The following is a 16,689-nucleotide window of genomic DNA, read 5'->3' as shown; positions in this document are numbered from 1 at the left end:
AATGGCTCTGAGCACTATGGGACTTAACTTCTGAGGTCATCAGCCCCCTAGAACTACTTAAACCTAACTAACCTAAGGACATCACACACATCCACGCCCGAGGCAGGATTCGAACCTTCGACCGTAGCGGCCGCGCGGTTCCAGACTGTAGCGCCTAGAACCGCTCGGCCACCACGGCCGGCCAGACACAATGATGCATGCTGGAATTGTCAAATTTCAGTCGACTTAGGACGAATACGTTCACCCTCAAGACACACGACGTGTCCGAGTTGATATGAGTTCCACTGTCGGTACAGTTGGAAATTGCCATCGGCTCTTAGTCTACCACAAGAGACAGACCACAAGTCTCGCCCACTAGGGAAAGAGCTGAAGTTCTCCACCAGGGGAGAACTAGAAGACGAAGAAGAAAAGTATCGCAACCACTTTTCCCCAGGCCTCAGTACATGGGCCGAATTAGGAAAAACGAAACCATCCCCACATTGTACAAACCAACTGAGCTATCCTCTATGCATTGAATCTCTCCTGTTGACTGTTCTGTTGGCCTGTTAGGCAATACATATACAGCACCGGGCTTCCCACGCTAGGGGAGCAAGACCCCACTTTGCATATTTACATAGAAGCCAGATTTCAAATCTGTCTTGTCTGAAAGGAATATTTTAGACTAGGGCGTCGTTCTCACAGTATGTATGCCCGTATTTTGGCAAAAAACATCTATCTAGACAGGACGACGGTCCCTCATGTATGTAGAGATGTAATCTTGTGGGCCAAAGATTTCCAATTTCTAAAAGAAGGCTTTTAAGCTTCCCAGACAGCTGTACCTCTGAAATATATGTCATCTGGTGCTCACTGAAAGAATCTGGCGACTTCCTGGCCTCCATTAAATAAGTGCACCAGTCTGTATCGTCCCAGCTTCTAACATGAGAACGCACACTGTGATCTTCCCACTGTTTGCACAAAGCCTCAGTTTACAGCAGTCTCTCTTAAATGGCTTCCTCCACCCACTTTCAGCCATATGGCCGTCTTCGCGATGGACTGTCACCTTGCCTAGGTTAAATGTTTTTCGAACCAGCACCCTTCTGTTGGGAAGGAGGAGAGGGCTTTGGCCAGAAGGTATAATCCACTGAGCGCTGCTTCCCAGAATCACTCAACAGCCAGGTCGCTGCCCTTCAGCATTTATTTCTCTCCCTATTCTCTGTCGCCTCCATTGTAGCCCCTCAGGAACAAGTTCTCTACAGGTTACACATGTAGTTGTAGGAAAATTCTGCCCACAATTTCCCCTTGTAGCTCATAAACCACACATGCCAAATTTGGTACTGCGGAACAATGAGATCATGACCGAAAATGTGAACATTAATCAGACTAACAGTTGAAAGGTATGTGCTAAGGTCTGATCAGGGTAGCTCCAGAAAATAAAGTCGGTAGCTGCCAACCGCAAGGTGGAATAAGTATAATATCTTTGAGTAGGAGGATCTTTGATGGTTAAGAGAGCTGGGCACACGCAGTAAAACAACCGTAGAGTCGCAGCTAGGAGCTCGGAGGAAGCAGACGTGTGGTGACAGCTGTAAGGTAGGTCGCTGCCCCTGAGCAAACTTTAGCATGTAAATGAGACAAGATATATAATGATTTCAAATTGGTTTTTGTTAGATAATGTTCAGAGTTAGGATTTATATGTCCAAGGTTCGACACAGTAAGCGTTTTGTAAAATTTTTTGTAACAGCGATTCGTGCTACAAAAATGTTGGAAATGATGGGTTTTGTGTATGACTTAAAATTTTAACAATATATATATACTTAGATCAAGATTGTGTTTAAATGTAACAGCCTGAATCATAATCCACATCCTTTGCTTGTACTGAATATGAAAATGAGTAGTAAAATAAGGTTACCCACCAATGAAAGAATGTCAAGAAAATGAGGCCTCTATGCAATATATATGTGCAATTCATGGTTTGAAATCGATTTTCGTCGAACTAACGTTATCAGGGCAAAGTTAATTCAAATAACTAATTTTATGTCATTTCAGAACTGGCGTTATTCAAGTCGAGATATAATTTCATTAAGTAAACATCAGGGTCAAAAGTTATTTTTTCAGTACCATCTTAATGCCATTGCACAAACGGCATTATTCTCTTAAACTTGATTGCTGATTCAAATACATGTGGCATTTCTGGCAAGATGGAGGAGTGCAAGAACCAAATTCACAGACGCAGTCAGATGCAGGTTTGTTGAAAAATTAATTTATACAATCTTATCAATGATACTTTTACATATAAAAAAAGGGATACAATTTTGGTTAGATACTTTCACAGTGTTGTTAAAGCGAGAGAGTGGCGTGCCTCCTCTCATATTAACCTGTGACCTTGGAATCCGGTTTATTTATTGCTTGTGACTCGCTTAGGGCACAGTGTCTCTTCTCAAACCACATGCCTTTGTAAGTAATTGAAATACAGTCAAGTATGCATATTTAAAACAGCCATAGTGGACAATCCAAATGGCAGTGCAGATGGTCTAACATACATAGGCAAGTGTGATAAATAAAGAATACTTCTTAATGCAACTTATCACGGAATTCCAACTATTTATTCCAATAAAGAAAAAGTTATGGTCCTATTTCACCATCAGCACACTGGAGGTTCAAAAATTTCTTTTCTGTTCTTGTTTACAGCACATACAAAATCCAGATTGGCCATGGAGCACATCGTCCAAACCTCCGGTCCACTGACAGGCCAATGTGCCCTGCACATAGCTGCACACCAGTGTTGCTGAGTAACTCTACTTAATAATAACAAACTCCACACTCAGTTTGATTTCTGCATGTGTTGTGGAAAAAAATCTAACTGTGTGCTGTGTATTCCAATACTGGTCACGCATGTTGCACCTGTAATCAAAATGAATAAAGTCCAGCTTATGGAAATCTGTAATTTTTGACACAATAAGACTAAACCAAGTATTGGATGGGTAATGGACTAACAAATAAAAGTTAAGGAAAACTCTCGTGCGTGATCAGGCCGCACAACGGTTTTTGTAACACTTATTCTTGAACAGCCTGCCAGTGTGGCCGAGCGGTTCTAGGCGCTTCAGTCTGGAACCGCACGACCGCTACGGTCGCAGGTTCGAATCCTGCCTCGGACATGGATGTGTGTGATGTCCTTAGATTGGTTAGGTTTAAGTAGTAGTTCTAAGTTCTAGGGGACTGATGACCTCAGATGTTAAGTCCCATAGTTTTCAGAGCCATTCTTGAATAGTTGACGTTTGAAACCCTGTGTGGGATCATCGTAAGGAGTCTTCTGCCGTCCCCAGTTGTCTCAAGACTTCGAAACCGAGTGTGGCGTTCGGTTGTAAAGGGCTGTTGTACCACACTTGTGGAGTTCTTTCATTTTGGGCTATAAGTCTCCTGACTGACGCCTTGACTTGCTCTCCTGTATCATCCTCCTCATCCCACAGAAGCACTTACAACCAGTAATCCCAGTTATTTGTTTTCCCCCATAATTTCTGTCCTCCGCAGTTTCTCCCGTTACTCCTTTATGACTCTGACCCACATGTCCTGTCACCCCCTCCCTTCCTCCAGTCAGTTTCTTCCTTGTATTCCTGTCCTCACAAATTCTGCTGGAACCTCATCATTCCTCCTCGCTTCACTCAGATATCAGGATCGTGCTGTAGAATCACATGTCGAACACTTCGATTTTCTTATTTTTCTGCCGCCACCCACTGTAATTACTAATGCCAGTAGGAGGCCGTCGCTGCAGTGAGAGAAAGAGGCAATTTTATCAAAATAGTATTGTTTTCCCGGTTTGCTGGTACTTGTCTGCACACAGCGCACACAGAGAGTGCGAAGTTTATCTCTTGTGGTGGAAAGGCACGAAGCAGTAGGCCTGTTGCTCTTGTATCCCTCTACTACCAAGCAAGTGTGGCGTTCGTGCTCTTTACACGTTTTTCATTGAGCTCCCACTTTCTCCTGTACACACTTTGGCGCCTACTTCATAGCCTCCTGCAGTTTGGAGGCGATAGAGACCGACCGGTGTAGATCAGGAAATCCTTTATTTTTTACTAACTGAAAAATCTTTCCATCATTTGCCAAAAGATTCTTTACTCTTTGGGTATATTAATCTAGTAACAACCTTACACAGTGAGGGACCAGTTCCCCATTCCCATTTTTAGCGTTGTTAATAGTATACAATGTCGTTGGACAAGCAGTCTCTGTGGTTGACCATCAGGTCATCGAAGACACTCATGGGATGAGCCAGGCAGCATACGGACACAGGTTTGAATCACCACCTGCTGTCACCGTCTGCATCGTCCCATGTCTCCAGAGATGTAAGTTCCTCCACTCAGCACTCCACAGCTCTGCCCCTTTGGCCGCACACGCCCCTTCATTCAGCAGTAGGTCCCACGGGACCTTGGAAGCCGGCAGCAGCAGCGAAAGCAGTCGTGTGCCACCAGGGCACCAGCCCTCTGTTGACAGCTCGTGGCTCGTCGGCACCTGCCTCCATTCATGCAGCCCGATGATGTCATGACGACCAACTGCCCTGCTGTTGCTATGAGGGTCACTGCCGCCTGCAGGCAGCTGCGCACCCCGTAATACCCCCCCCCCCCCGCCCCCCCATAGCTAACAGGGCTGGTGGACGACCTTGACTGCGCCACTTTTCATGGTGCGCCCCCCCCCCCCCCCCCCCATCTGCTATGGCTGCCCCGTTGTCAGCGCCCTGTCCAACTGCCTGATACGTCGCCATCCATTCAGGTCACACAGTCTGCTCAATGTTTACATGTCGGCTTAGTGCTGTGTTTTTTTACAAATATGTTCACAGGATAAATACAGAGAGAATTATAACGAAATTATAAAGGATTGCTTTACATGATTACTCCAAGAAAAACAAAAAAAGTAAAATGGTTTACATACCTCTTTTGACAAAAAAATAAAATCTGATTCTACTCAACAATTATTCTTTGTTTGCATTACAGCAATAATTTTAAATGATTACTTTTCTGTGTCCAAATCTTTATAATCTTAAGTAGTGGTGAGGTCATCAAGTTGTAATGTATGATAGTGTAATTTCCCACAACTTTTCATGCAACTCAAAGTAGTAAGCCAGTTTAGACTACACATTCACTTCAGTCCCTCTCACATCATCTAACTCTACTTCTTATTCAAGCAACACAACTACTGTAAAGGATATACGAACTAATGAAGGTACTAGGGATTACTTCCCCATTACTTAGTCATTATGGTGACATTAACGCCGGTGCATGGATTGAATCTCGATAAGTGCCGAAGTCACCAGTCTATTCTCTGTGCTATGTGGGCAAAACAATTCTGCTGAGAAATTATCTTTTTGCTGAAACTGACACAGAAGTTTCTCATATTGGTGTACAAATTTTTCACTCCAGCTGCTGAAACAAACATAAAAAAGCAGAAGGTGTTATCGATATTTGACTGCAAAGCTACATTTCTTCCGTTCTTCTCTTTCTCATAAATTGATGGTGTGCCTCGCTCACTGTGCAAAAACATACCAAAGTGACTCACACATTCTGTACTCACTCCACATAGTATAAACTATCGCCCATGATCTACCATTCAGGTGCTCGCGAAAGCCCACACGAATATCATTGCGCAATAGTGCAGAAAACCACATACGAAAATCACAAGCGAATAACCACACTGAAGAACAATTGCATAAGATGCGATAGCTCATCTGTGTAACCACAGTCCAAAAAAATATCCCACTCACGAGAAACATCGCACCAAAGGCGACATCCATAGATGAAAAACACACCACAAATACATCGCGCCCCTGGCGATGACAATAATCAGCCCACAGCAAAGACACACTGCACTGGGCAATGGTCACAAACCACGGCGAAAACACACAAGAAAGTCAACACGCCTCTTGTGTGGGCAATACATGACCATCCTGCAAAATACTTCCATGGGTTTTACAAGCTAATTTCAACGATGCCCGTCTCTCACACTATTCTACGAATTGTATACCAGATCGTACAAGGACTTTTACTGCAACGCACACGCAATAAACAGAAGAAATTTGATTGTAGCTGAACTCAAAGATGTTAAGAGAATTCTCTCCCCAGTGCTCGTGCACTTGTTTTGGACTCAAAGACATAAAATTCTGTCGTGGTTGTGACACCTGATTCTGTCGTTCCATGCAAACTGTAAAACTGCTATAAGAACATATTAACTCAGATGAAATGGAATTCAAATAAACACCGAAGCACATTTATACTCTCAACAACTGTAATTAGTCATCTCTGGGATGATCATCTGTACATCTATAAACCTGATACATGTGACGAAGAAATGATTGCAGAGTGAAATTCTATCAATGCCTTACTCTTATGACTAGCAGTAATGGAAGAAGTTCATTTGCTAATTACCATAGTGAATCACAAAAAGAAATCTAAAGAAATGATTGTTGTCTTTAACACTATTATAACTAAACAAAACTTATGCTTATGTTCAGCTGTCACCGACCATTAAACTATCTGTAGCTTCAGAATGAGATTTTCACTCTGCAGCGGAGTGTGCGCTGATATGAAACTTCCTGGCAGATTAAAACTGTGTGCCGAACCGAGACTCGAGCTCGGGACCTTTCCCTTCCACTGGCAAGTGCTCTACCACCCGAGCTACCCAAGCACGACTCACAGCTGTACCTCTGCCAGTACCTCGTCTCCTATCTTCCAAACTTTGCAGAAGCTCTCCTAAGGACCTTGGTAGAGCACTTGCCGACGAAAGGCAGAGGTCCCGAGTTTGAGTCTCGGCCCGGCAGACAGTTTTAATCTGCGAGGAAGCTTAGATTACATTAGGTTAGATTAATACTTGAGCCATAGATCATGAATACGACACTTCGTAATGATGTGGAACGTGTCAGGTTAATAAAAGATGTCTGTACAAGATATTACATTACACAAAATACTGCATGACACTAATGTTTAAGTTGTTTTTTTTTCGTTTTTTTTTCTGTGGCTTGTTCAGAAAAGGAAATTGCCACCACATGTCCGCCCCTTCTATTTTCTTCTCTTCTCCTTCTACCTGATGGAACTGCTGCTATCGTGAGCTCCAACTTTATTGAATGAAGGGTTTAATTTGCGACATGTGAGAGATTGCAGGGCACTCTCACTTCTGATTCGGTGTTATGCCGCTTCATGTTCTTGCAGAATATGATCGTTACTGCGCTTTGCTTCATACATTATGATGAAATGGTGTGCAGTAGTTAATGGTCTTGTTTGCATGTTCTAGGGACGGAATTACGGTAAGCTTTACCTGTGTTCAAAGGAATAGGGAGCCGATTTAAACGACTGCAGTAAAAGCTGCGGCGATGGTGGACCCAGCAAAGCGCGCTTTTTCTGCGGAACGTGTGGAGACATTTCCGTACGGTCGAGTTCCGCAGTCTCATTGTGAAGACACACTTAATTGGCGCCATACGGGAGGCAGGCACGTCCGGGTATACAGACTAGCGCCGAGAAGTCGCCACTGCACTGGCCAGTGCATCGTAGACCGGCAGTAAAGCAGAGGATGGGCCCTTGTTACGGAGGAAGCCGACAAAAGAACTGTGAACGTTCTGCGAATTTCCGTGGGACAGGGCGACTGGCGCCCAGATGTCCAGATTCTGTTTCAAAACATATTTGTGAAAGCACGAGGCTTTTAACGAGTCTATGGCAATTCTTTGTAAACTTTGAAATGGACGCAACAAGGTAGATAACAAGCTGTTTATGTAGGGCTGTGCTTCCATCCTGAGCATTTTGTTAGGAAAAGACATGGCAAACGTGTGGGAAAGAGGCTGCGAAGCTGAATCTTTTTCTACTTTTTCTCGCAATTAACTTTAAAGTCTCTGATTGGTCAAACCGGTGTTTGCAGATCAAAGGCCGCTCTCCGAGCTAAGAATGCCGGGCTCCAGCTCATGACCAGCTTGTGTGAAAGTGAGGGGAATCTAAAATGTAAATGTGCTTTTGGCACCGAGCTGAGGACGAAGCGAGCAGAAAGGAAGAAGACACTCTTGCACTGACGCTTCGCTAGTGAAGAACTGCAGGTCTCTACGCAAATGGTGAGACTTGTGTGCTTTGCTAGTGTGCCGCTTAGAGCCTGTGCCAGTCACCTTCTGAACCGTCAGAGGTACTGCTTATATCATCACGCTCAAAACGAGTGATGCGTGGGTGAACTTATTTGTCTTGAGTCAGCCGATATTTAATCATGCACAGTCGTGGCTCAGAGTCAAATTCGTTTGGCAGACCATCAAACGGAATCCACCGGGGTTTCAGAGGCTCATGGGAAAGTACCTGCATTCCGAATTAACCGAATGCGAGACCGCGTACTTACATTTTTCGGGAACGCGCCATTATAACAGACTGCCGCCGTCCACGACTTCAGCCGCCGAACGCTTCATGGTGTGCCGCCTTTTGCTGCTGCGGCGTAAGGCTCTAATATACACTCCTGGAAATTGAAATAAGAACACCGTGAATTCATTGTCCCAGGAAGGGGAAACTGTATTGACACATTCCTGGGGTCAGATACATCACATGATCACACTGACAGAACCACAGGCACATAGACACAGGCAACAGAGCATGCACAATGTCGGCACTAGTACAGTGTATATCCACCTTTCGCAGCAATGCAGGCTGCTATTCTCCCATGGAGACGATCGTAGAGATGCTGGATGTAGTCCTGTGGAACGGCTTGCCATGCCATTTCCACCTGGCGCCTCAGTTGGACCAGCGTTCGTGCTGGACGTGCAGACCGCGTGAGACGACGCTTCATCCAGTCCCAAACATGCTCAATGGGGGACAGATCCGGAGATCGTGCTGGCCAGGGTACTTGACTTACACCTTCTAGAGCACGTTGGGTGGCACGGGATACATGCGGACGTGCATTGTCCTGTTGGAACAGCAAGTTCCCTTGCCGGTCTAGGAATGGTAGAACGATGGGTTCGATGACGGTTTGGATGTACCGTGCACTATTCAGTGTCCCCTCGACGATCACCAGTGGTGTACGGCCAGTGTAGGAGATCGCTCCCCACACCATGATGCCGGGTGTTGGCCCTGTGTGCCTCGGTCGTATGCAGTCCTGATTGTGGCGCTCACCTGCACGGCGCCAAACACGCATACGACCATCATTGGCACCAAGGCAGAAGCGACTCTCATCGCTGAAGACGACACGTCTCCATTCGTCCCTCCATTCACGCCTGTCGCGACACCACTGGAGGCGGGCTGCACGATGTTGGGGCGTGAGCGGAAGACGGCCTAACGGTGTGCGGGACGGTAGCCCAGCTTCATGGAGACGGTTGCGAATGGTCCTCGCCGATACCCCAGGAGCAACAGTGTCCCTAATTTGCTGGGAAGTGGCGGTGCGGTCCCCTACGGCACTGCGTAGGATCCTACGGTCTTGGCGTGCATCCGTGCGTCGCTGCGGTCCGGTCCCAGGTCGACGGGCACGTGCACCTTCCGCCGACCACTGGCGACAACATCGATGTACTGTGGAGACCTCACGCCCCACGTGTTGAGCAATTCGGCGGTACGTCCACCCGGCCTCCCGCATGCCCACTATACGCCCTCGCTCAAAGTCCGTCAACTGCACATACGGTTCACGTCCACGCTGTCGCGGCATGCTACCAGTGTTAAAGACTGCGATGGAGCTCCGTATGCCACGGCAAACTGGCTGACACTGACGGCGGCGGTGCACAAATGCTGCGCAGCTAGCGTCATTCGACGGCCAACACCGCGGTTCCTGGTGTGTCCGCTGTGCCGTGCGTGTGATCATTGCTTGTACAGCCCTCTCGCAGTGTCCGGAGCAAGTATGGTGGGTCTGACACATCGGTGTCAATGTGTTCTTTTTTCCATTTCCAGGAGTGTATGTTTCTCAGCACCCTGTTCTTTCGAAACATATTTTTCTTTTTTGCATAGTAGAGTACAGATGCTTGGTGGTGGCATAGCTTTCTGCCATAACTCAGATTCACGTGTATGAAGTCAGATGAAGCGGTTAGTGTTCTGGTTAGTGTCGAGTGTCGATCCCCAGGTGATCACTTCGTACACCATAGACCCCATGTTAGTGACAGCGTTTGTTAAATAAAAAGATGTTTGTCTAATATTTATTTCGTTAGTTTTGTTGTCTTGTAATGATAAAAATGAATAAATTTAGTGTCATTTAGATCACAACTTCTCCCTTAGTTCTGATTAACAGCTCCTTCCCATTTTATTATTACAGTCTACATTAGGAACATAAGTAGAAGCTTTTCATTTTACGTCCCCTGCCAGGATCTCTTACCTTATTTATCGATAGTCTTTCAACATGTGATGCACTCCTGCCGATCGCCCAGATCTCATGAAGTCCAGCTCATATGCATTCTCGTGCCTGACACGGCATATCCGAAGTGGTCCATTATACATGTTGAAGAACTTCTGGCACTATTACTTCTGTTTGTTGGAGAACTTAAATGATTTGACTAGAATCTTCTGTCCAACGCGAAATTCACGGACCCAAGCCTTCTTATCTTCTCGATTCTTCCTTTTCCTTCCAGCTTCCCAAATCCTTTGCAGTGCCATGCCAATTATCTCTCAGTGCGGAATCTGTTTCCTCCAGGGAAATTACACTAGCTCCCGTACTTTCTCTGGTGAGTCTCAGTTCTTCTACACAGTTATCGGTGCCAAGAGAGTTGAACGATATGGAAGTTCATTCACCACATTTTGGAAATCCAGCAATGCCATGTTCCCTGTGCTGTGCTGTAGATGACAGTATGTATGACACAGATTTCCCAGGTCCTTCACACACCGTTCGCTGGGGTTAGAACTCAGGTGATGACCCGATATGTAAATGGGCGCTATACTATATGTCTCAAGAGTGTCCTTCCACCGTTTTGACCTGAATAAAGCCCTGCTATCTGTAATAATTTTGTCCACCCTGCCTACTTGCTAGGAAGTCTTTCGTTTATGCTTTGCAAACAGTAACTGCCGTGGCTCCTCGTAACAGAGTAAATGTAGCTAACTTCTAGGTTAATTCAACGAGTACTGAAATGTATCGGAAACCAAGCTGAATGACCAGGAGCAGTCCTATTAAGTCCACGGTCACCATGTGTCGCAGTTTCTTTGTAACAATTGGACAGAGGGGTGGCTTCATTGTCTGGCTGTCTGGTTTTACCTCCTGACAGTCCTTGCATACTGATAGAACCTTCGTTATTCGTCTTTCCATTTGTTTAAAATGACACAAGTCCTACAATTTAAGGAAGGATTTCTATGGTCCAAAGTGACAATAACTTAAGTGGGTGTACAAAGGCTCCATATCATGCTGGTTGCGTTTCATCAGTGGAATAAGATCCGCTTCCTTACAAGGTAGAACATTCGTAATTCGACTTCCTGGTGGTTCATCCAACGTCCTTCAGTTGCTTCAATTCTGGATCATTATCCTGGTCTCTTCTTATATCCCTTAATGATGCATTCATGAAGTTCTCGCATATAGAATAGCCTAAACTGACTATCCTCTGTATCTTTTCCCTTTACATCTAGTCTCCCAATCAGCGAATGTGAAAGTGCATCCGCAATTACATTTGTCTTACCAGGGACATGTGTGATGCCGATGCCAAGTTGCTAGAGGTATAAAACCCACTGTGTCAGCCTATTGTGTCCCGATTTTGCTTACAGAAAAATATTCCAAAGCTCTGTGGTCTGTCTAGACATGGGTCTTGTGTTTGAGCAGGAAATATTTGAGTATTTTGAAAGCCCACATGATAGCCAATGCCTCCAACTTAGTTACTGAGTAAATGCTTTCGCTCTTTGTAAGGACCCAGCTCCCAAATGCTATGGTCTTGTTAACTAATGTACCCCCTTCCATAATTTGTTGGAATATTACTACGCCAAGACCTGCTTTCGCTGCTTCAGTCCATATGCAAAAATCTGCTGTTAGGGCGAGCAGCGATAGGTGCTTCCACAAGGGCCTGTTTTACCAAATGGAGTTCGTGGTCCTTATAATAAAAAAATTACGACTCCCAGGAAACCTCTGACGTCCTTCCTGGTCTGTGGTCTCGGGAATACGGCTATTGCTTCGAATTTTTCCAGATAAGGTGCAATCCCTTCTGCTGAAAACATGTGCTCAAGGAAATCCACCTTCCTCGTTCCAAAACAAGATTATTCCAAATTAATTTTGACACCATGTTGCCTTAGTGCTCCTAGCAGTTCGCCAAAGACCTTGTTGTGCTCATCACAACTGAACTTTGTGATGAGGATATCATCAACATAGCAGGTGATGTCGTTCTTTAGCCTTACCATCAAAATTCCGTGCAGCCCCCTAATGAATGCTTTGGACGATATATTGAGGCCCAAGGGCAATCGCCAGAACTGATAGCAGTGTTCTTCAACTAGGGAAGCCGTGTATTGATGTCAAGAAGGGTGTAATTCTATTTACCAGAAACTTGAACTTAGATCAATGGATGAAAATGCTTTGACACCATGAAATCTTCGCAAGAGATCTTCCAGTTTCTCTAGACTGTTTCTGGCAAGATTATAGTGCTGATTTGCCTTGAATCAAGCACTAGATACATCAACGCATCCTTCTTTTCAATTACCCGCAATGGGTTATTGTATGTAGACACACTGGTTTCAATGATCCATTCTTCCAGTATCCTCCATATTTCTCTCCAGACTTTGTATGTGGTGGGAATAGGATAAGGTGGGATGAAGAACTTCTGATGTTCTTTGACACTGAACGTATACTGGAAATTATTTATGGCTTCTGTCTTAGGTAGGAACACTTTAATGTTGTGAAGTAACACGGTATGTAGTTCTGCTATTTCCTCTTCAGTAATATAGTCAATACCACAAACCCTCTCTTGTATTATATGATAGATCTTGCCCTTGGTGTCCTCATAGTCATTATGGAAATCCCTTTCATCTCTCTACACTGATTTCAACTTAATCTATACAGATCTTAACGCACCTCTCGGTGACTTGCGCCCTTATCACCCAACTAATGAACATGATGCTTTTATCCTTATTTAATGTCAAAGTACCATGTCCTAAATCCAGTTTTGGATTTTACTCACTTACAAAATCAGTTTTGATAACCAGCTCAGCCCACATCTCGTGGTCGTGCGGTAGCGTTCTCGCTTCCCACGCCCGTGTTCCCGGGTTCGATTCCCGGCGGGGTCAGAGATTTTCTCTGCCTCGTGATGGCTGGGTGTTGTGTGTTGTCGTTAGGTTTAAGTAGTTCTAAGTTCTAGGGGACTGATGACCATAGATGTTAAGTCCCATAGTGCTCAGAGCCATTTTTTTTTATAACCAGCTCAGTTGTCAGTTTTGGCAGAATCAGGAAGTTTCCCACCAGCAGGTGACCTTGACAAAGTAGCTCTAGCCTAGTTTGGATGCTCACTTCTCTTACCTTCCCTACTATTGCTCCTTTTATTCTTAATCTCTTCACTGATAGTTCCACCCAGTCTTGCAGTCCCTTGCACTGTCTATATGTCTCTTCTGCGATGAACAAAATCTCACTACCACTATCCAGGATTGCTCTAACTTTCCGGCCGTTGTGGCCGAGCGGTTCTAGGCGTTTCAGTCTGGAACCGCGCGACCGCTACGGTCGCAGGTTCGAATCCTGCCTCGGGCCTGGATGTGTGTGATGCCCTTAGGTTAGTTACGTTTAAGTAGTTCTACATTCTAGGGGACTGATGACTCATAGTGCTCAGAGCCATTTGAACCATTGTTCTAACTTCCTTTCCTCCTTTGGTTACCATAATAATTGGATGCACGCCATTATGAGTGAGCCCCACTCTTTCTTCAAGCAAAGTTACTTCAAGATCGTTGTATCTAATAACAATGATGAGGCTAAGTCCAAGTTCAGTTGCAGATGCGTTTTGTGCCTCTTCTGCATCTTCAACTAGCCATTGACGTTGGTTGACATTTCCTCACGCCTCTATTCCTGGGTTCGGTCCCCGAATCTCAATTTCCTCGGCCTGACCTCCTTTTCCGTTTCCTCTGTTGTTCATTCGGGCACATCTTCCATTGCCATTCATACTGGATCAATGATTTCGCCATCCATTATATTGTGGTCCTTTGCCTTCTTCCCTCCATCCATTCCAGCGTCTGTTGCATAGTACATAACTATTGCGGTTCCCATTGCAGTCTCTTCGTTGTTCCACTTCATTACTTCCGAAAATTCCCGACCGTGAATGGTTTCTGTAAGACGTTCCATTTCGTACATTTCCATTCCTATTATTATAATGGTTATGTTGTGGACACGACATAGAGGCTGCGACGTATCTGTCAGACTTTCCTCTGCGTTCTCTGATATTCTATGCTCGGAATGCATAATCTAATTCGTAAAGAGTGTTACGGAAAGTACTGAGCTCCACATTACACCTGCCAGCTAATGTTCATATTACAACAGAAGTTTGGTGTAACAGTGACGTATGGTTTCACTGGTAGGGCATGGTACGCCAAGATACTAGTTCAAATGGTTCAAATGGCTCTGAGCACTATGGGACTCAACTGCTGTGATCATCAGTCCCCTAGAACTTAGAACTACTTAAACCTAACTAACCTAAGGACATCACACACATCCATGCCCGAGACAGTATTCGAACCTGCGACCGTAGCAGTCCCGCGGTTCCGGACTGCGCGCCTAGAACCACTAGACCACCGCGGCCGGCAAAGCTCTTTTTGAACTCCGGGCAACTCCTATACGTCGCTGATATTCCTCGCATTGTCTCCGCAACTGACCCTTTCAAGTGCCCGCAAATAAAGTATAATTCGTATTTCAAAGGCCAATTTGGAGGTAAAGAGAGGTCAAATTGCGATATCCAAGTGCGTGGGTGAGTAAAATTACGCTCATCTCGGAAAATTTGTCATTTTCTGACTCGTAAGAAATGTTGCAAATCGAATGGCGTTTCATCGACAACTTTCGTCCTACGGAAAATATAAGTCCGTGCCTTCACGTATTTTCGTGTCGATGCGTTGCTCCGCGTCATTTTGCCGCTTTTCCACGCTTTAGAATTTCTTGTTCAAATTTATCACTGCCTCTCGTCCTTGCTGTTCTGTGCGTTTACTCGTTTTCGATGATTCAGCTGCTACTCATCTTGTGGAAGTTGCTACTGTCTTTGTGCCCTCTGCCATCCTGTAAGCATCATGTGAAATCGTTAAACTTTTGATTACTTTGGTGTTTACGTAGGTTATCCTGTAGTTGATTTGCCCATGACTTGTGTTCCTCTCGCATCTGATTTGCTTGCGAACCGATATTTTTTATGTCCGTCCTCGTCTCGTTATTATCTCGTACTAACTCATTAATTTTCTCCTCCATTCCTTTCAGCCCATCAATTTTCTTCTCCATTCTCATTAAAAATGCCACAAGACTGAAGTCGTCTTCTTTTTCCTCAGTACTGTGATCGACCGAACTCATACTTGATGTCTGCGATGTTGTTTCCTCATCATTCTGTACTGATACCGCCCTGTCTTGTGGTACGCTCACATGTTCTATCGCACGCGATATGACCATGTCCGTCCCCACAAGATAAACCCAATCGCTTTCGTCTCCCTGATTTCCTTCCTGCACGACATCGTTGTTGCTAACACCGTTCTACAGCAACGCCTCCCTACATTCAAACTGTGCCTCCACTGATTCATCCTCCATGACGTGAGATTTACTTTTCCGATCCCAGTCTACTTGTGTCCGTACCCTACTTCTTGTTATCATTAAAATTCTCTATCAAATTTAAACTTTAATTATCTGTGCAGCACGTGGGCAACCGTAGTATCTAACTCACAAGATATACGCAGTACAATATGGTCACTTAAAAAAAAAAAAAGAATTAGCAAAGGAGTTTTCTGTCCGAGACTATGACAATAGTACACTAGATCCATAATCAACAAACAACTAGATACAAAAAAATACAATAGTAAACGCCACAAAAATAATACAACTCCGTTAGCAACGACAGCAAAACGATCAACAAGTGACACAGAAGTCACTGACACAAATAATTTTGTAAATAAAACAAATAAATACATAAACAACACAATCGGAGAAATAAGTCTCTAGTTCGTCTAATGAACCGTATTTTTCTTTTTAACCAACGTAATGTGGACCTGTCTGGCAAGGACGCTAAATGGAAGCATCACAGAAGTGCCAAGGACCGAGTTCCTGGCAGCGGTTCACCAACTGCACACTTCTGGGTTCTATCAATTGCAACCATGACTTTAATAAAATGGCAAAGGTAATGTAAATCAGATCACAGGGAGGAGTTGAGGTCTAAATAACAATTGATTTGTTCTTTCATAATATCCCATGACGAATGACGACTAAAGAAACGCTACACAAACATTTTATCTGACAATCGTTTTCAATAATATGCGGTTTATTGTTAACAAAGTGATCAGCTGGGGATCAACTCATCACACTAGAAATAAGCGCTTTATCTGACATCATAAGCGTGAGTCTGGTGTATGGCCCAAAAACTACGCTACTATCAAGATTGTGTACTCTACTATTGCACAAAGTAAAATATGGTTCCAAAGAACAGGGTGCTGGGAAGCATATACTGTATTGGAGCCCTACACCGTAGCATCGAATACCTTCTCACCCTTCTGCAGGTGAGGGCGGCACAGCAAGACGCGCTCCCCGACTGCAGTCACGGACAGCGGAAATCTGTTATTAACGGCGCGCTCCCAGAAATATGCAAGTACGCGGTCTCTCGTTTGGCTGATT

The sequence above is a fragment of the Schistocerca nitens genome, chromosome 5 (assembly GCF_023898315.1).
Source record: "Schistocerca nitens isolate TAMUIC-IGC-003100 chromosome 5, iqSchNite1.1, whole genome shotgun sequence".
In the NCBI taxonomy this organism is placed as follows: domain Eukaryota; kingdom Metazoa; phylum Arthropoda; class Insecta; order Orthoptera; family Acrididae; genus Schistocerca; species Schistocerca nitens.
The sequence above is the reverse complement of the archived record's forward strand: the minus strand, read 5'-3'. Positions refer to the sequence as shown.